Source organism: Cryptomeria japonica, chromosome 9 (genome assembly GCF_030272615.1).
Source record: "Cryptomeria japonica chromosome 9, Sugi_1.0, whole genome shotgun sequence".
NCBI classification, from domain to species: Eukaryota; Viridiplantae; Streptophyta; class Pinopsida; order Cupressales; family Cupressaceae; genus Cryptomeria; species Cryptomeria japonica.
The window spans coordinates 73,922,409-73,945,259 of NC_081413.1; positions in this window are offsets into that span (position 1 = coordinate 73,922,409).

Genomic DNA, 22,851 nt, shown 5'->3' on the forward strand with positions numbered 1-22,851 from the left:
ACCCATGTATCTTGGACTCTCTTAACAATCATGCCTCCTAAGAGGCTAGAATCCGATGCACATTTCCTCCTTTTTTCTCATCCTTTTTTAGTGATCACATGACTAAAGCAACATTATCCTTGTTGAAAGTCACTCCTTCCATTGTCTTTGTTTCTTTCCTCACTGCTTCAAGAACTAAAGCATCAGCTATATCCCATTCAGGGAAGATTAACACACCAGCCTTTGCTACCATTTCTCTTCCTTTCTCAGGGGTGATAGTTTTGAATTCTTTCATCATTTCTTGCTTTATTTCTTCTTCTATCTAATTAGCATCTCTGAGAGGCTGTTCACTCTTCTTCTGCTCACATCTAGTCTTGAATTATTCCATGTTCTGCTTCCACACAAATTGCATGAAAGCCCCTGTAGTAACAAAGTTACTGTCAGCCAGGAATTCTTCACTGGCTTGCTTAATAGTAAGGTCTAATTATTTGCCCCTTAGCTCACCATCAGTTAAGTTCATTTCAGCACTAGGTGGCAACTTTGGCATCCCCTCTTGGGTCTCCTCATAGGTATAAGCAATCTCACCTAGACTCCCTAACTCCAATAATTGTTCAGTCACTGCTTGCTCATCTCCAATGTGGATAGGGGACTAAGATGGAGAATATTGAGGTTCATCAGTTTCAACTTCCTTTCCCACTCTTTTCCTTTTAGGGGAATCCTGAATGTCAATGACATCTTCAATTTTCCTTTTTCCTTTTGAAGTGGAAGGCTCACCTATCACTAGCATCATCATAGTGTACTTTGACTTCTTATGCATTACATAGTCACCAGGTGGGATAGCCTTAGCAAAGACAGGCTTAACCAAGACCAGCTTAACCCTATCGGGATCATTTTGCATTATAGCCTCCCTTTTTTCTTTTAAGGTCTACATGAGGTCTTCAAAATACAGAATCAAGAATTTGATTTTCTCCTCAAAAGGGTTGAAGCTAGAAAGAGGGTCATATCTATTGTCAAATTGATGGATAAAATCGAGTTCCTTCTTATATGCAACCCACTTCTCCTTCCTTAGTTCATGCTCATCTAAGCTAAATTCATTTCTAATTATATCTTTAGGAAATTGAAATTGGTGAGGCCTACTTTTACATACTGCCCTCTTTCTGAACATGCCATTGAAGAAATCCTCAGGGTCTGCACACCTTGAAACTATAGTTGACAACATACATGGCTTAAAGAATTCTTCAAATTATTTCCAGCCACCTTTGGTAATTACAAAATGATGGGCCATGGTAACAGTTGGGAAAATGGTCCCTTTACCCCTATTGGTTAGCTCAGCCTCTTGTACTCCTCCAATCTGTCTCAACACTTCTGCAATCCCTATCTTCAATGGGACCTAATAGGGCAGTAGATAGGGGGTTCCTCTGAACACATATACTCTGAAAATAGTAGAAACAAGGTACAAATACATGTCTCCCCAGTTGTGAACAATCTTGATATCTTCTGCAAACTCTTTAGGCCTAAGGAATTCCAAAAGAGCCTTAGGAATCCTAGGGTTTTTTGCACGTAAAAGAACTCTAATCTTAGATTCAAAGCATCTATCAAACTTCAGAAAACTAGCATCCTCTCTATCCCAAGATAGAATAGTGCTCCAAAGTTGCACATGCATCTCCTCTTTATCTTTAACCTTGACCAAATCCATATCTTTTGCAAAATAATCAACACCTTTGAACAAAAACATGTGCATTAATAGGGAGTACCATCCAAATGGCCTATCTACCTTACCATTTTTAATCCCTACAAGCCCTGCATGAATAGCATCAGTGAGGTATGGGGCAAAATCAAATGTTATTGCCAGGGAAGGATTTAAAACTTGTGCAATCATTAACATGTAATGGGTGGGCATGTTCTTTTCAACATCCTCTCCAAAGATCTAACATAGTGCCCAATACATACCCTTAGCTCTCAAAGTAAATAAATTGAGGGATAATGGTTCCATTGTGTTGGGGCCTACAACTGTTAACCCCCCTATCTTAACAAAGAACTCTTTCAATGGGCCACTCCTAAGATGATCTCTTTGTGCATTGTAGACTTGAGATAATGCTTCAAAATCAATAGGGTCAAGATAATTTGAAGCTTCACTAAGTGTGAAAACATTTCTAAACTCATCATCTTTGATTTCAACTAGGGTTGATCCCTTTATATTTCTAATACATCTAGCAGCAGGATCATAATTCTGTGCGATTAGGGTCAACAGATCTACATCCATGAATACACCAGGAACCACAAGTTTTCCTACATCCAGTTCCCATATGCTATTTAAAGGAGCTGGGGAATGTCTCTACCCAAAACTAACTTTTAATAGACTTAGACCTGATATCCCTATTTCGGGGTCCCTTAACCAATTGCCTTTATCATACAGGGCATCCCCAATTTTCAAACAAGGGTTCTTTGGTACTAACTCTTTGGCCTTAGCCCCGACATTGGTGGACATGGTTAAGTGTTTTAAAAAATCATCACAGATGTTCCTGTCCTAATAATTCACTTTTCCTATCAACTCTCTTCTTGGTTCCATTCTGAATAAGCAACTATACCACTTGAAACTAGCACAGACCTCTAATGAAATAATTCACACAACAATGGTTGGAAACAGACCAGAATTATCAAGAAAAGCACAAAAAACCTGATTATTCGCCTGAGAAGAATTTCTCCACACCAATTGCTCTACAATAGAATTTGATGAAACAATACTAACAATCAAGTTGATGCGGACTCTAAAGGACAAGTTGGCATTGAATTTTTAAAAATTAACTCCGCATGCTTAGGCTATCTTTTTAGAATTGAATTCACCAAATCGAATTCAAAACTGGCTCCAATGGGTCATAACTTCTTTGAGTCTTTCCTCTGTTTTAGTCTTTCACTATTTCACAGTGCACAAAACCTTTGCACCTTTCTTTCGCGAAACAACTCAGGTCATTGGATTACAAGAACTTACATCGCCTTTACCTCTGTCTGATCTCTCTTTGTTATTGTCGGGCCCCACCTTCTTTTTGGTATTTCACAGCTTTAACACTCATGTACTTTTCCTTCATGAAGCCACGCTAACCATTAGATAAAGCTCTAATCACCCAGTCTTTACTCTAACTAGGACCATCAATCTCACTAACTAACCACACCTCATCTTGACGACTAACGGTTTTCACCATTTCCTAGAGACTAAGTTGTAGGTATCTTTGGGCCACAAAACAACAAGAACCATTGGATCAAGCACAAGGTGAATACCTTTTAACAAACATTAAACCTTTCAAGTGGGCCCTTTATTTTTGGAGATCACTTATTTTACCTACTCACCGGTTAACAAATGCCACGTGGCAATCATCCATTAACTCAGGAAGTTCCTCTGGGTTCCATTCTGAATTCGCCACATGTCTTGCTTCACTATTCTCCACATAACTGCTGGTTACACCTAGGCGGGCCCTCAACTACCCTTCAGAGTCATGTGGCATTTGACACATCACTATTAAATTCTATGAAATGCACCAAATGTCATGCCACGTCATGCTTTCATGTGATTTCCACCTCATTTCTCTACTTCGTGAACATTAATCTCTGTTTAGCTTGTGGCCATGAAACCATGAGGATTGTTGGATCAAAACAGACTTGATCGACTTTTAACTTTGTGCCCTACCTGTCCTTTGGGTCCACCAGCCCTTTTTGCCATCTCGTGATGACTATTTTACTAGCATCTTATCTTCGTGAATCCGTGCGGGCCGTCTGATCTCAGGAACTTGCTCATTGTTTATTCTTTCTATGACCACCTCGCCCGGGCCCACTGCAGATGACCAACTAAGCGCCCCATCACTACTCTGTCATTGCCAGCTGGACATACCATATTTACTGCCACCTTTAGCGGGACCTGCCACCTTTTTGCTACTTCGTGAAAGGTAGAATGTGTGCATCTCCCGACCACAAATCAATGCGAGCCGTTGATCCTTTTCCAACCCGATCACCTTTTAACCAAGGAAGACCGCTTGTCTCTAGGACCCGCCACATGTTTTTTCTATTTCGCAGAACATATACCATGTGCATCTCAGGCTAGCGAATCAATGCAAGCCATTGGGTCACAATCAATATGCAATTCTTTTATTTGATGGTCAATCCATCTGGTCGGGGCCACCTATGCCTTTCGCTATTTCGCGATGATTATATTACTAGCAACTTCGCTTTATGAAACAACGACAATCGCACGATCAACCAAGAGTTGCACAACACTTATGGGGGCCAACAAATATTAGAACAATGATAAAGGAAAGGTGCATAAAATTTGAAATATTAAGAGATCGCCTTAGGGAAATACCTAATGGGGGGGGACACTTCTTGCGATAGACTGACCCTTCTTTAAGTGGTAAAAAGTAACGCAGAATTAGAACTAGGTTTTTACTCAGACACCTTGAAGATTAAAACTTAAAATCCTTAAACCTTCCCATTGGCTTACAAAAAAATAGAGGTAACAAGGCCAATACCAGACTCAAAATTTCAACAAAATTAGCCAATTATGGACCGAGAACAACCATTTTTTAAAACAGTGATAACATCAGTAGACCCCTGTTGTTCTCTAACAATTACAACACTCAATTACAACAATCTTAGTGTTATCTAATTCCTTGAACCAGGTTGTACATTAGCTTGGATTTCAAATCCTCTACCGAGTTTACTCCTAACAAGGTAATGCTTCTAATAGAGCATTATAGTCATTCCCTTAACCGGGTGGTCCCTACGAGGATCTGTTCTTAATAGGACTTATTGTAAAGCTTTAATAGGCTTGGCTCCTAATAGGGCAAACTTCAAAAGACTTTAGAATCTTGAGGGTATTCATCCCCACCATTGTTTTTCCCATTTGGGTTTCCACTTCAAAATCATTGTGTCAAGTGGGGAATGTTTTTGTGGTTATATTTGATATGGTTAATTTTCTTAACTACTAAATCCACTTAGTTATGATATGATGACCGATAACAATCTAAAATGAGATTTTAGTTTTGTTAGTAAAGTATTTGAATTTTTTGGTTAAATGGTTTGTGAGTTTTAGAGTTGTTTTACTATTATTCTATTATGATAGTCAACTGGTTTACTTGATAGTAATATTGCAATTTGTAGTTCAGTGTTTGAACCAGTTAATTCTGAGTTTGTCTTGAGAGGTTGTTTTTGTTTGGTTTTAAAGTTTATTTCAATTTTCTATCTACTGATTCACCCCCTCCTCTGAGTAGTTGACATGATCCTTATTGATTAATCATACCACGAATTGGTATCAGAGCATTTCAAGTCCTCTAAGGTCTAAGCCTAACAACTTGAGGTAAAAATCTTGTAGAACATGAGGAAGAAATAAGGTTTCAAGTTTAATGGAGAAAACCATAGAATATGGAGTGATAGAATGAAAATCTATATCAAGAGTCTAGGAAGTCAATACTGGGAACATGTTGGTACTCAATATGTTGCACCTAGTGGGACTATGACTGATGATCAAAAGAAAGAGCAACAAGAAAACAATCAATCATTGGAGGCCATTATCAGTTCTTTGTATGATTTAGATTATGTTGATGTCCATGTTCTGGAGACTGTTTATGACTTATGGAAGAAACTTGAGGAAATAAATAGTGGTGATGAGAATGTGAAGATTGCTAAAGAAGCGAGTTTGCAAGGAAGAGTTGATGACATGGAGATGGCTGAAGGTCAGAATATACAAGAATATGGTCAACAGATCAAAGATATAGTTTGGTTTAGGGCACCTCTTCTTTTCATGGTGTTTTCATGCCATTAGGGGTGTCTAGTGTTTGTTTTGTACTTACTTATGTTGCCATAATGGGTTGGATCTTGATGCAGGAGCATCCGAGAAGATACCAAGGCAACCAAATGGTAGAAACATGAATGAAGGCTCAAGGACTTCTATAAAGGTCAATTAGGACATTTTGAAGCCAATAATGGCAATTTATAATGATCAATATGATTTTAGAGTTAAATGTCTTGAAGGTCCTGATAAGGACTTTAGGACCAAAAATTATGTAAGAGAGGCCAATAGTGCCTAAATGGGATTTGGATGGTTAGATAAGTTTTTTTAGATCCTAGGAGTAATAAAACATCAAGTTTGATAGGTTAGACTTTAAAATATTCAATAAATTGTAAGGTAGAAATTCAAATTTTTTAATTCTAACTGTTAGTTGTTTTTAGGTGGGAAAATGGATTTTAGAGTCTAAACAAGTCTATAATGACAAATAACTGATATAGGTCAGTTTGGATGGTTTAAATACACCTTATATATGTTGGACAAAGTGATAAATGAAGGGGAATGGCCATAGAAGCATATTTGTATGGATTGCATCATTGAAAGGCAATAAAAACCCATTTTCTTGCATTTTAAAGTCTCTTTTGATGATTCATTGATCAAGTATCACTTGTATGAATTGGAAATAGAATTTTAAAGTTATTTTGATTCATTTACATCCATTCCTATTTCTATTTCAGATTTATTTGACTGATTGGCCTCTTGAAAGGCTTGTTTTGACATTGTTTTGAGAGCATGGTATAAGGATTCATTCCAAAATTATACTTACTATGACTTGGAATGAATCCCTAAGTTGTATCATATCATGCTAATACTAAATATGCAGGATTGACAAGAAATTACAGGGTGATCACTCAAAAAGTGGATTTGAAGGTGTGAAGAGCGTGTGGGAAATGAGGCTAAGGTATAGCAGGCACTAAAGTAGTCATTGGAGGGCTAGTTTTTATGATTGTAATTGTTAGAGGGAATCAAGGAGATGGTTTTCAATCATTTGTTCACTGAGATAAGTGATGGCATGTGGGAGATTGACCAAGCCCTATTTTTTAGGGGTTTTGAGGCCTAATTTGGGGATTTCGTATTTGCAAGATTCATAGAGTCAAATTGACCCCCAGACTATTTGATTCAGACCATATACAAATACTTTCAAAATTTGTGGAGTGATTGGAGTTGTTGGGTTGGTAGTTCCTTTGTAAATGCACCCATTTTTGTGAGTAAAAAGTGTCTCAGTCAGCCATTAGAGAGATTTGGTACAAACCATCACCTAGTTTAATTTTGGTAAGTTGTGTAACTCTGAAAAGGGTATCGAAAAGTGCAATTTTTTTGAGAAGTCTTTTGGAAAAATATGGATTAAAGTCTAAATAACAGTCCCAGGAAGGCTAATTGGGCTAGGCCTAATTCAGAGCAGCAATTTTTGAAGCTTGTGTTTCAAAACAACAATACCTCATTCTAGCATATGTTCAATAAGATAGAAAAGGGTATTTTAATCTGTAATTTTGTTTTGGATTTCTTTGTAAAAGTTGAAAGTTATTTGTGTGCTACCCATTTGAAAGGCTACTAGGTTTGAGGGCCTAGAAGTGAGTTTGCCTAACTAAACTTAAGTCAAGGTTTTGAAACCTATTGGTACCCTATGGGTTAATTATAATAAGTTATTTTAAATATTTATAACCATTGATTGAGGTCTTGTTTGGGTTTGGGTCTATTTGTGTCATTTGGGTGTCATTAAACCTATTGGAAACCTTGTATTTCCCATATAAATCCACCCAAACATAGGGGCCCATCATAATCCCTCTACATCAGATCTCAAGGATCACCCTAGATGTAATAAAATGCCTTTGTGTGGTCAATAATCTCTCAGGTGCACATATAAGTCCTATTAGGCTATGTGGGCTTGAAACATGAAATTTTATGTTTATGATTCTAGAATATTGTCTTATGTGTTTTAAAGGTTAACAATGTCCTTAGATGTGTTTGGTAAGGTTTAGGTGCTTAGAAATTCAAAGTTACAAAAGTTATCATTGTTGTCAAAGCAACTTTTGAAAAGTTGTCGGTTGGAATGTAACCTCTTTCCAACGGTCACACCCATTTCAAAGTTGGTTGTGGTCATTGAGAGGAGCCTATTTGTGTTTGTACAACCAATGAGAAAGGTTGGTTGAAAGCATGAAATGATTTGGAGAAGTTTGGTGGAGAGTATGAAATGAAACAAATCTGATTTCACCTCAATTTAGTTACTTTTCCGTACTGTCTGTCCAAAACATTGAATGAAGTTTATAAAAACTTGGTTTGGTACAGTAGAAAATTGAATAAGATTTCATATGAATCTACTCTATCCCCTTGAAGTGGTTCTTGGGAGGAGATATCAACAATTTGCTTCTACAGGTTCGAAAACCCTTAATTTCCCTAGGGTGTTGCAAAGATGAGGTCCTAACTTGCAATCTAGTAATTGGCTCTCAACAACCTTCGGTAGGATGCAAGTTAGGAGGGTGGATTATAAGATTCTAAAGGGGTGAGATCAAGGGAGTTGGATTGGTATTTTTACCACCAATCCCTAGCCTAAACTTTGTAAGGGTTTAGACTAGTACAGTCAAGAATTGATCGATTGCATGATGCCAAACATTAGGAGAAGGAGTTAGATGGTTTAATTGGTACATTAAGACATTAGAAAATCCCTCTTAAGCATTGGATCTTCCTGCGGTCACATTCCCATACACTTCCTTTGTAACCCAGGCCTAATCTGATCAACTAGGTCCGTGACCCAAATAAGTGTCTAGGTGTGCTAGAGCAAGTTGGAGGTCTGGTTCTTTGGAGTCTGAGAGAAGTTCTAAAAGGGTATTTGAAACTACAACTATAATTTACATTACAATTTATTTTTCATAAATAATATTTATTGTCAATTCGGCCTCAAATGCTGGTATAATCTTCTGCCAGTGTAAATTGGTTGTTGGTGTGAATGAGCCTTGTTGTATCTGTTGGTGCCGGTAGGTGAAGTCTTTGTGAGGGAGAAAGTTCAAGTTTTGGTTTTGGTGTGAGTTGAGGCCTTCATAGGCTTGAGATTGTGAGAGTTAAAGGTGAGAGAGTGTGTGGGGCTTGCCACACTACTGCTGAAAACCTCTCCATCAGGTGGTATCAGAGCTCTAGAAGAACCTTGGGAGATTGGACGGAGGGAAAAACTAAAGAGGAGATACCCTCTAGAGTCACTATTATAGAATTGGCTAGGATAGTGAGGGATCAAATGGCCAAGAACAAAAGAATGTAAGCAAAATTAGCAAAGTTGAAGAAGGATTGGGCTAGGAAGGAAGTTGGATCAGACTCTGAGGAAGAAGAAGAAGGAGAAGAAGAAGGAGAGAACCCAGGTGTACCTATAGATCACAAGCAATTCATTGAATCCCTTAAGAGAGTAGGTGGAAGAGATACTACAGCAGAATACCTATGTTTCAAGGGAAGATGAATCCAGAGGAGTGCATGGACTTGGTTGAGGCCTTATAAAACTATTTTGAATATGAGGAGGTGAAAGATAACCAAAGAGTAAAGGTGGATAAGTCAAAATTGAAGGGTCCTGCCCTTAGTTGGTGGAATGTCATACAAAGGGAAATAATGATGGAAGGTAAGAACCCGATCACATCATGGAAGAAGATGGTATCAAAAGTTAAGAAGCAATTTTTTCATGAGGATTATTGGATAATCCTACATAAGAAACTAAAAAATTTGAGGAAAAAGGATTCGAATGTTAGTGATTACATCAAGGAGTTCCACAAAATGAAACTCAAAGAAAAGATACCAAAGAGTGAGACACAAAAGATAGCAAGGTACATGAATGGCCTTATGTTCAAAATTCAAGATGAACTAAGTTTGTTTAATCTCGAATCAATTCATAAGTGTTATCAAATGGCACTTAGGGTTGAGGAGAAGCAAAAGGTGTGAGGAGAAGACCATAATAGAGGAAGGGGTACAAATTTCAGAGGTAAGGGCAGATTCAATGGTAGAGGATCATACCCTAAACCCCAAGGAGAAACAAGCAGTCAGGAATATGAGGGATAATCAAGAAATAGATGTAGTTTTAGAGGGAGAAGAGCAAATGGAAGAGGAAGATTTGGGGGAAGAGGACCTACTGTTTTCACTGGTAGGTGTTTTTCTTGTAACCAAGTGGGAAATCAATCCTTTAGGTGTCCAGAGAAGCAAGGGAATGGTGGTCAAGGGGGCGAAAGAAGAGAACATTTGATTCAAGAGGAAGATAGACAAAGCATGACCTCCTACCACACATCAACTTCAAGACCTATAGACCCGGAGTAAGGAGACCTCTTGATGATAAAAAGGACACTCTTGAAGGAACCAATCAGCAAAGAACCACCTCAAAGGAAGTCTCTTTTCAAAACCACCTCCAAGGTACAAGGTAAAGTTTGTAGGGTCATTTTAGATTTTGGGTCCACAATTAACATAGCTTCTGTTGAGATGGTTACCAAGCTTAACTTGCAAAGAGTGCCTCATCCCTATCCCTATAAGGTATCTTGGTTGAATAAGGGACAACAAGTGTTGATTAGTGAACAAGTCTGGGTAGACTTTTCAATTGGTGAATATAAGGATAAAGTGTTGTGTGATGTGGTAGAAATGGATGCTTGTCATTTATTACTTGGTAGGCATAGGAAATATGATGTGGATGCTAGGCATGAGGGTAGAAAGAATGTCTACACCATCACCAAAAATGTAGAGACCTTTACCATGACCCCTCTCCTGGATGGCAGTAAGGATAAACACATTGTGACTAGTGTCATGCTAGTAGATGAGAAATAATTCATGAATAATTTGAAGGAGAAGGATACTCCTTGCTTTTCCATAGTTGTAAAGAATAGGGATGAACCTAAGAATTAGCTTACGATCCATGAGGCAAAAGGAAAAGTTGGGCCTAACGAGGTTCAAAATCTGCTAGATAAGTACAAGGGAATAGTTGTAGATAGTACCACAGATACTCTACCTCCTCAAAGAGAAATTAGTCATGGCATAGAGCTAATACTAGGTGCTACGCTACCTAATAAGGCAGCCTATAAATTGACCCTTAAACAAAATGCAGAACTTGCAAGATAGATCCAAGAGTTACTTGAGAAAGGGTTCATTAGAAAGAGTATAAGCACATGTGTAGTCCCGATAGTGCTAGCTCCTAAGAAAGAAGGGACATGGAGGTTGTGTAAAAAATCTAGGGTTATCAACAAGATAACAATAAGATATAGGTTCCCAATGCCAAGAATAGAGGATTTGATGGATTTTCTAGGAGGGGCCAGGTACTATTCCAAAATAGACTTGAAAAGTGGTTATCACCAAATTAGGATCAGAGATGGAGACCAATGGAAGACAACATTTAAGACCAATGAAGGCTTGTTTGAATGGATGGTAATGTCATTTGTGTTTCCAATGCCCCCAGTACCTTTATGAGGTTAATGAATGAGGTTCTTAAGCCCTTTATCAATCATTTTGTGGTATTATACTTGGATGATATACTAATTTTCAGTAAGGATAAAAATGAACATCTGATGCACTTGGATTTGGTATTGAAAAGGTTGCATTAGGAGCAGTTGAAGGTCAACTTGGACAAGTGTGTTTTCTTGCTGGAGGAATTGTTGTTTTTTGGATTTGTTGTTTCCAAAGGTAACCTAAGAATGGATCCATCTAATGTGGAGGCAATCCTCAATTGGCCCACACCTAGATCTACAAGTGAGGTAAAAAGTTTCCATGGCTTATTAAGATTTTATAGGAAGTTTATAAGAAATTTTAGTGGGGATAGTGATCCTACAATAGATACCATCAAGGGTGGAAGAAAGTGTCAATTTGCTTCGAATGATGAAGCTAACAAGTCTTTTGAGTATTTGAAAACAAATATTGTAGAGCAGCCCATCTTAGTCCTTCCTAATTTTCATAAGGTGTTCACTATTGAATGTGATGCATCTAAGAAAGCTATAGGAGGAGTCTTGAGTCAGGAGGGTAGGCCTATGGCCTTTTTCAGTGAGAAGTTAAATGAAGAAAAAAAAAAATATTCAACCTACGATCTAGAGATGTATGCTTTGGTACAATCTCTCAGGATATGGAGGCACTATCTATTACCTGTGGAATTTGTTGTTTATATTAACAACCATGTTTTAAGATTTTTGAGCAAGCAGGAGAAACTCAATCACAGGAACATAAAATGGATGGAGTACCTTCAAGCTTTCACATTCACTATCAAGCATAAGAAGGGAGTGACCAACAAAGTTACATATGCCCTTAGCAAGAGGAACTTGGTAATCTAAGAGATTCAATTAGAAAGCATGGGAATCACTACTATGAAGGACATGTACAAAGAAGATGCAGATTTCAAGGAGGCTTATGAGGTTTGTCAGGCTATGAATGAAAGGTATCATACTCATTTTTTTGATTATATGCTTCAAGAAGGTTTACTTTTCAAGGGTAGTCAGATTTGTATTCCTAATTTCTTAGTGAGGGAGAATATTGTCAAGGAAAAGCATTGTGGGAGTTTATCGAGATATTTTGGACTTGATAAGACACTTGAGTTGGTTAGAAGGTTTAATTTTTTGGCCAAGAATGCAATTAGATGTGAGGAAATTTCTTTTAGAGTGTGTGGTGTGTCAAAGAGTTAAAGGTACAAGTTCAATTGTAGGCTTCTATACTCCTTTACCAATCCTTACCAAACCCTGGGATCCGGTCAGTATGCATTTTGTCTTAGGCCTTCTTAGAACTAAATCAGGTTATGACAATGTCTATGTTGTGGTAGACTAGTTTTAAAATATGACACACTTTTTACCATGCAATGTTACACATGATGCTTCTAATATTGCAGATTTATTCTTCAAGGAAATTGTCAGAATTCATGGTTTACCATTGAGCATTATCTCGGACAGGGATCCTAAGTTTTTAGGACACTTTTGGAGAAATTTGTGGCATAAGTTGGGGACTAACTTGTGTTTCTCTTCTTCTTATCACCATCAATCTGATGGGTAGACTGAGGTAATAAATAGGTCCCTTGGAAACTTGTTAGGTGTTTGACCAAGGAGAATGGAACTACTTGGGATACTATTCTCCCATAGGCAAAATTTTCCTATAATGACTCTGTGAATAGAAGTACAGGGTTCCTTTCCAAATTGTTTATGGTAAACATCCCAGGGATATTCTTCAACTTAGAGATGTGAAGAATATTGATAGAAGAAGTGCTTAGGCATATGACTTTCCTAAAGTCATGAAGGATATACACCAAAAAGTCAGAGATAAATTGATTCATACCTCTGAGAAATACAAGCAAGCAACAGACCTCAAAAGGTGAGATGTTCAATTTAAGGTGGGAGATATGGTGATGATACATTTCAACAAAGAAAGAATCCCTAAGGAGAAATACACCAAGCTACTCATGAAGAAGATAGGTCCTTTCAAGGTCCTCAAAAGATGTGGGAGCAATGCATACAAAACAAATCTACCCTTGGATGTGGGACTATCACCTATATTTAATGTTTCTAATATATATGCATATAAGGGTGTTGTTGATGATGATTGTGATGTAGGTCAATCTAATGCCTCTATTGCAAACAGGCTAGAAGGACTTCCTACACAACCCAAACTAGAAATTGAGTGTATTTTGGATCAAAGGGTTAGCAAGAAAACAAGGAGGAAGACTTATTTGGAATACTTGGCAAAATGGAGGAATCAACCTTTGAAAGATGCTACATGGATTACCTTAAAAGAAATTGAGAGAACACAAACCAAAATTATAGACATACCCACTCAAGGGACATGAGTTTCTTTAGCCTAGGGAGTATGGTGCAAGGCACCTCTTCTTTTCATGGTGTTTTCATGCCATTAGGGGTGCCTAGTGTTTGTTTTGTACTTACTTATGTTGCCATAAAGGGTTGGATCTCAAGTATCACCCTAGATGTAATAAAATTCCTTTGTGTGATCAATAATCTCTTAGGTGCACATATAAGCCTAGAGGTCTATTACGCCATGTGAGCTTGAATCATGAAATTTTGTGTTTATGATCCTAGAATGTTGTCTTAGGTGTTTTAAAGGTTAAGGATGTCCTTAGATATGTTGTTTGTATTTTGGATATGTTGATATGGTTTTGTCATTGATGTCAATAGTTCTCAACACTTTTCAACACTTGCCAACACTTGAGAACACTTGGAGATCTTTCGTTATGTTCACCGGCATGATCAGTGACTTATGCACAGTCACCGGTATATGGTTAACCAACAGAATTATATTGTTCACCAGCATTGAGGATGTTCTGTTATCATCTGGAGATTACTTAGTTATGTTGAAGACATCATCTGGACACTTGGTCTTGGTGATTTGTTCATTGGTCTAATCAGGTTTACATATTGGTTGTTATTGGTAAATAGGTCTAGGATATGCACCGCCAAGCTTATCTATTCCAGATCAATATGGCTCATTATGAAGATGATTTATTATTATTGTAAATGCATTGAGCCGACATCATGCATCACATATTGATTCATTTGTAATTGATTTTATTGTAATATCTTAGTGAGCTGACCTACACATTTGGTCTTAGAATTTGGTATATATGTAAGATCTCATTTATGAGATTGTGTGGTAGAGTGTGGAAAAGGATTGTAATAAGGTATATGTGAATATAAGCAGAGCTATACATGCAGATATCATTCAAGATTGAAGGAAGGTTTGAAGAAGGCAAATCAGAGCTTAATCGGTACTGAATCTAGTATATGAAGATGCTATTCTAAGTAGTACATTATCATTGGATTTAACCATCCAATTGTAGTCAGTCTGACTCCCATTTTGTGATTGAGCAGTGAGATCTAGGCAGTTGGCCTTTCTGCATGTGCAAACCCAATTGGTACACACATACTTTCTGCAGTAGTATCATCTGATTGTGGGTAAGGTTTCCCACCATGGTTTTTCCCCTTAGAGGGTTTCCACATACAAATAACTATGTTATGTGTTGTGTATGTTATATGTCTTTCTATTTCATGCATTAAACCTTACCGGTACTACAATTGACTATTAAACTGTCTACCGACATTAAGGCTTGGTTTACAGGCATTAAGCATTAAGTTTTGTTAAGTTAGTTTTGGTTTGTGTTTATTGGACAACTGATTCACCCCCCCCCCCCCCCCTCTCAGTTGCCTCTAGGACCTAACATATGTTTGGTAAGATTTAGGTGCTTAGAAATTCAAAGTTGCAAAAGTTGTCATTATTGTCAAAGCAACTTTTGAAAAGTTGTTGTTTGGAATGTAACCTCTTTCCAACGCTCACAACCATTTCAAAGTTGGTTGTGGTCATTGAGAGGAGCCTATTTGTTCTTTTTCAACCAATGAGAAAGGTTGGTTGAAGGCACAAAATGATTTGGAGAAGTTTGGTGGAGAGTACGAAATGAAATAAATCTAATTTCGCCTGAATTTTGTTGCTTTTCCATATTGTCTGTACACAACATTGAATGATTTTTTAAACCTTTGGCTTGGTATAGTAGAACACTAAATAATATTTCATATGAATCTAGTTTGACCCCTTGAAATGGTGTTTCGAAGGAGATATCGACAATTTTCTTCTGCAAGTCTGAAAACCCTTAATTTCCCTAGGGTGTTGCAAAGATGATGTTCTAACTTGCAATCTAGTCATTGTCTCTCAACGACATTTGGTAGGATGAAATTTAGGAGGGTGTATTATGAGATTACAAAGAGGTGATACCAAGGGATTTGGATTGGTATTTTTACCACCAAGCCCTAGCGTAAACTTTGGAAGGGTTTAGACTAGTACAATCAAGAATTGATGGATTGCATGACGTCAGACATTAGTAGAAGGAGTTAGATGGTTGAATTGGTACATTCATACATTAGAAAATCTCTCTGAAGCATTGGATCTTCCTTGTGGTCCCATTCCCATACAATTCCTTTGTAACCCAGGCCTAATCTGATCAACTAGGTTTTGTGACCCAAATAAGTGTCTAGGTGTGCTGGAGCAAGTTGGAGGTTTGGTTCTTTGGAGTTTGAGAGAAGTTCCAAAAGGATATTTGAAACTACAACTATAATTTACATTACAATTTATTTTGCATAAATAATATTTATTGTCAAGTCGGCCTAGAATGCCGGTATAATCTTCTATCGGTGTAAACTAGTTGCCGATGTGAATCAGCCTTGTTGTATCTACCGGTGCCAGTAGGTGAAGTCTTTGTGAGGGAAAAAGTTCAATTTTTGGTTTTGGTGTGAGTTGAGGCCTTCATAGGCTTGATAATATGAGAGTAAAAGGTGGGAGAGTGTGTGGGGCTCGCCACACTACTGCTGAAGATCTTTGCATCATAGTTGGTGAGATCAAGAGTGTTGGTGGTAAAGTGGAGGATGCCACAGTGGATAGTAAGGTGTTGAGAACCCTTCTACCAGTCTACGCTATCCAAGTTACAGCCATTCAGGAGCTAAAGTCTATTGATAAAACTAGGGTAACCCTTGACTCCATCATTGGTAAGCTTATTGCATTTGAATTACATGGTTATGATGGTAGTGTTCAGAAATATGAATTTGCATTTAAAGATTTAGTTTCTAACCCTCCTATGAGGAAAAGAAGAGATGTTAGTCACAATTATGAATCTAGATCTAGTAGAGAAGTTGATGATGAAGATAGTTTGATTGAGATTGAATCATTGTTGGCCAAGCGGTTGTCCAAAGGTACCAATAAGTACAGAGCTAAATTACCTTTGAAATGTTTTGCATGTAACAAGATTGGACACATTGCAGCTAACTTTCCTAATGGTGACAATGAGCATAAGCATGAGAAGTGCAAGAAGTACAAAGGAAAAGGCAAAAGAGACTATCTCATTGCAGTTGATTATGGTATCACTGATGAGGAATATGAGGGAGATGCTAATGATGACATTGTCTTTGTAGCCATTAAAGAGGAGAGATTAGATCACAAAGAATTAGTTTCTCACATGGATAGTTCTCATGATTGGATAATTGATAGTAGTTGTTCACACCACATGGCCAGTTATCAGATCAAATTTATTACATTGAAGGAATTTGATGGAGGAGTTGTGAGATTCGGTAATGACTCACCCTAGATGGTAAAAGGAAAGAGAACTATTTCTCTTAATGGAAAAAGCAGTGCATATGATATCTACTAGGTTGAAGGATTAAAGCACAATCTTTTGAGTGTTTCTCAACTCAATGATAGAGGTTTTCCATTGGAATTTATTAATGGAATGTGCAAAATCTATGGGAGAAAAGGTGAACTAATTGCAACTGGCAAGTAAACAAAAGGTAACCTATTTCACCTGAATCCTAAAGTCAACAACTGTTTAATTGCTAAAGTAGATGATAGTTTGCTTGGCATCAGATATTTTGTCATATAAATTTTGATAACATTATTAAAGTTAGTAAGTCTGAATCGGTAAAAGGTTTGCCTCAGTTGGACAAATCGGTGAATTCTTTGTGTTAGGAATGTCAATTGGGAAAGATGACATCCTCAACTCTTAAGAGAAAATATTTTTCAGTAGAACATCTGTTAGATTTGGTTCATGTAGATCTCTATGGACTTGTAAGGACTAAAAGTATTCAAGGTGATAGATATTTTATAATCTTCATAGATGATTGCTCAAGAATGATGTGGGTCACATTCTTGAAGGACCAAATAGAATCCTTTAGTAAGTTCAAGGCATTTAGGGCCTTAGCTGAAAAGGAAAATGGTAAGAAGATAAAGTATTTGAGGACTGATCAAGGTGGTGAATTTACTTTAGAGGAATTCACTAGATATTGTGAAGACAATGGAATAAAGAGGTAGCTTTTTGCACCAAGGACACCACGTCTGAATGGTATTGCAGAGAGGAACAACTAGTCAGTTGTTGAATCTGCTAGAATGATGCTTAGACAAGGAGGAGTAGCAAAAACTTTATGGAGAGAAGATGTCACCACAACTATCTACACTATGAACAAGATATTGGTAAAATGAAGTAATGATAAAACTCCTTATGAATACTAGTATGGTAGATCACCTAATGTTATTTATTTTAAGAATTTTGGTAGTAAATGTTTTATTAAGAGAGGTGACTATGTTAGTAAGTTTGAGGATAAAATTGATGAAGGCATATTTCTTGGTTACTCCACCAAGAGTAAGGCCTACAAATGTTACAACAACTGGATAGAGAGAGTCATTGATAGTATTGATGTTAAAGTGGATGAGTGTCCTAAAGTCTCAAGAGAAACCAGTAAGGAGAAAAACAATGAAGAACCATGCATTGTGATTTTCGATCCAGAACTGATGAAGCCAAAAGCTAATGAAGTGAATGTTGTTATATCAGTTCAACTGAAATAGGTAGATTCAGAAGAAGATGATGATAATGAAGAAGAATAACCTAAAGATAATGATCATATCATTCCAAGGAATGTGAGACCTAATCATAATCCTAACCAAATTATTGGAGATAAAGATGCTAGAGTGTTAACCAGAAGAAGAATAAGAGAGAATTCTTGCTTGATAATTGCTAAGGAAGCATTTGGAGATGATCACTAGATTAAATCTATGGAGGAGGAGCTTGACCAGATTGAGATGAATGACACGTGGACCCTAGTACCTAGACCGGTGAATAAAAATGTGATAGGTACTAGATGGGTATTTAGGAATAAATGAAATGAAGATAGACTAGTAGTCCAAAACAAACCTAGATTAGTATGCAAAGGTTATGTACAGGAAGAAGGAGAAGACTATGATGAGACATTTGCACCAGTTTCTATATCGCAAGGTGTTAGGACTCTACTTGCATTTCTAGCATATAATGGATTCAAATTATATGAGATGGATGTGAAGTCAACATTTCTAAATGGAATAATGGAAGAAGTATACATTGAGAAGCTAGATGGTTATGCTTTGACTAATGCAAAAGATATGGTGTGTAAATTGAACAAGGAACTATATGGTTTGAAGCAAGCACCGAGAGCATGGTATGAATGGTTACATTCACACCTGATGAAGATAGGTTTTTCAAAGAACCAGTGAAGACAACAACATATATCTTAAATTTGAAGGAGATAAGATACTAGTTTGTGAAGTATTTGTGGATAATATCATATTTGGAGGCAATGATGACATGAGTGATGACTTTTCTAATGAGATGAAAAGTGAATTTGAAATGTCTCTAGTAGGAGAGATAAAAAAATTCATAGGTTTGCAAATTCAGTAGATGAAGAATGGTATTTTTTTCACACAATCTAAATATGTGAAAGAGGTATTGAAGACATTTGGAATGAGTGACTATAAACCAGTTGGGAAACCAATCGTTACAGGTTGTAAACTGTCTAAGGAGGATGAGGCCACATTTGTTGATGAAAAGGAGTATAGGTCAATGAGAGGGAAATTGCATGATGTTGTTCACAACAGACCGGATATTGCTCTTGTAGTTGGTCTAATTGCCAAGTTTTAGAATAATCTAAAGATGACACATTTGATAACAACCAAGAGGATATTCAGATATTTGAAAGGTACAATTGTATGTGGGTTATGGTATCCATATGTAGGTAACTTTGAGTTAAAAGTTTATATAGATACAAAGTGGGCAGGTAATGTTGATGATAGGAAGAGCACAACCGGTGGTGCATTCTTTCTTAGAGGAAGACTTGTTTCATGGAGCAGCAAGAAGTAGAGTTGTACATCATAGTCCACTGCTAAAGCTGAGAATGTTGCAGCATATATGAGTTGTACCCAGGCTATCTAGATGAAACATATTCTAGAAGGATTCAAGCTGAAGATTACACATCCAGTAAAGATTTTATGTGACAACATCAATGCAATAAATATTTCAAAGAACCTTGTTTTGCATGCTAGAACCAAGCATATTGAGCTGAAATATCATTTCTTGAGAGAAAAATTGCAGAGTAAAGATGTATTATTGGAACATATATCTACCAAGGAGAAACTAGTGAATATCTTTACTAAACCTCTTCTTAAGACTAGTTGTGAGTATCTTAGATGTTAGCTAGGGGTTATGCCCCTACATGAGGTTAATTGCACATGATGTGATATACATCAGTCCCAGAGATAACTAGAGAATATTGAAGTAGGATTAGTGTATAGTGGAGTTATTCCACAAGGGGAGCATCAAGTTGTAGGTTGATGTTGTAGAATAGTGAATTATGCCATTACGTGTTTTACTTTCACTTTAGAATTATTGTCAAAGGGGGAGAACAACTATATGATTGGGGAAAAGAACCATATGATTGATAGAGAGAAGATCTATAGCTAGTTACCAGCTAAAGACATGGAGACTCAGTGGAAGAAGAGTACATGATAAAATATTAACCATGATTCCTATTCACAATCATAGCAATATAGGTTATTGATACTTGTATTGCCATCAATGCCAAAGGGGGAGATTGTTCGCATTTGCATGAAGATTGCATTGATAAAATTTTATGTTGTCATTGATGTTAATTATAACCGGTAATGATGTTGTAATAATGTTGTTTTGCAACCGGTAAGTAAGCTTGTTAAGGAAACTGGTATTACCAGAGAAGTAGTGAGATTAACCTATAAACCCTAATCGATGGATCTTGGTGAATTGGTTGTATTGGTTTATGATCAAATGATGAACAGTAATGATTATGCCATGTATGCATGTTGTATGAGAAGAGTTTCAAATAGTTTGGCATGTAGAGATAATGGTTTTATCTTAGGAATGAGAAAGTTCATTCCATGTAATGGAAACCATGTGATGAGTTACAGTGTTCGATGAAGTAGTGATCAAGGAGCGGTTGAGGTTGTCTAAATGATGTGTAATAATTGCTATGTAATCCAACGGTCATACTTGAACTAATTTGTTTGTAATCTTTATGAGATATTAGGTTTGTGATGTGCTACCGACCTATTGTTTTTCTTATAAGGTTGATGAGTTGTCTTGTTGTAGTGTTGGCAATTTTGGTTGAATGTAAGAGTGATTGATTGCCAAACCAGATGATGTATTTGCAGTATGTGTAAAGGAAGATAGGAGCATGAAATGGATCTGCATAAGAAAGTGTAGTGCTATTCAAACATATCAACAAACCCTTGTTGTTCTCTAACAATTACAAAAGTCAAATCCCTTAACCATGTAAGCTCTAACAAGTTTAGTGTTATCTAAATCCTCTAACCAGGTGGTCCACTAGCTTGGATTTCAAATCCTCTATCGAGTTTACTCCTAACAGTGTATTGCTTCTAATAGGGCATTATAGTCAATCCCTTAACTGAGTGGTGTCTAACAAGGTCTATTCTTAACAAGATTTATTGTAAATATTTAACAGGCTTCGATCCTAACAAGACGAACTTCAGAAGATTTTAGATTACTTGTGGGTATTCATCCCCACCCTAGTTTTTCCCATTTGGGTTTTCACGTCAAAATCATTGTGTCAAGTGGTGAATGTTTTAGTGGTTATGTTTGATATGGTTGATTTGCTTAAGTACTAAATCCACTTAGTTATGATCTGATGACCGACAACAATCTGAAATGAGCTTTTACTTTTGTTAGTAAAGTATTTGAATATTTTGGTCAAATGGTTTGTGAGTTTCAGAGTTGTTTTACTATTATTCTGTTATGACAGTCAACCAGTTTACTTGATAGTGATATTTCAATTTGTATTTCAGTGTTTGAACCAGTCAGTTCTGAGTTTGTCTTGAGAGGTTGTTTTCGTTTGGTGAAAAATTTATGCCAATTTTCTATCTAATGATTTACTACCCCCTCTCAGTAGTTGACCAGATCCTTATTGATTCATCATAAAATCAAGAGACCAATAAGATAATTCAATGCTTATAAATTCAATGGTAGATGTTTTGTTTGCAATATATTTGGTCACATGGCTAGGCAATGTAGAAATAGACCAAATCAAAACCCTGATTCTGCTCCTAGTAAATGTTCTAAATGCAATAGGGTTGGTCATAAGACATAAGATTGCAGAATGAATGTTAAATACTATGCTTGTGGAAAATTTGGGCATATGGATAATCAGTGCAGGTCAAGCAATTTCACCAATTTTAGCAAAGGAATTCAAAAGAACAATGTTACATTTTATGCATGTAATGAAGCTGGGCATATTGCTAAGTTTTGTAGAAGCAGAAATCCACTAGTTTGTAATGGAGGATGAAATGAAAAAGGAAAAGAGAAAGTTAGTGAAATCCGACAAGATCATACTCAGAGATGGGTCAGGAAGACTGAAGAACAATTATCAGATGGGAATGTCCCAGTTACCTATCTAACAGAAGAGGTTGCTCCTACACTGGTAGGAAGCTCATCCAGTAACTAAGGAAGATGCCATAGGGGTAGGCATAATTCATGAAGATGTTGCATATGCCCTGGGAAGAGGTTCTAGAAAATGTTCCAGATATTGGAGAGGATTATCTGGCATGGATATGTTATGAGCAAGATCTGGTATCTTTCACTAGAATTCATTTATGTCAATGGAAGATTGGGGTTTTTCTCAAAGAATAAAAGGTTGAATACACTTCATTGTTAATCACCCTGCATTTAGAGAGATTAAGAGCGATTAAGTGCGATCAAAGCCTATTCAGAGGCAATCTGATTTCTTGTTAAGCGATTTCACTGGGGTCTGGAAGAATTTGTTGAAGGTTTTCATCGACAGTGATCAAAAGATATTTATCTTGAAACATGGAAGCAAGATCATCTTCTATTACTATTTTTGTTGTAAATTGAGCTGTAGTGGAGGTCAAGGACCACCCTAGGCCAATTTTTGAGCAGTATTCACATGTGGCTACCCTGGAAGATTCGGTTGGAGCATTTTCTCATGTTCCATAGGGAGGTGTGTATGTAGAGGATGTTAGGGCATACATTCACTATCATATAGAGTAACTAGGAACTTCAGAAATCAAGGGAATGTATATGAGTGAGCTAATGGGAGAATCTAGAAAGATTAAACTGACATATAAACATATTGAAGATCTAGGGTCTACCAACATTCTAGATATTCCAGAGTTTGAGGATGAGATAATCAGATATGTACTAAGAAGAGTACATAGGGAATTCCTATGGTTGCACAAACCTTACAAAATCACCAAGGAAGCCA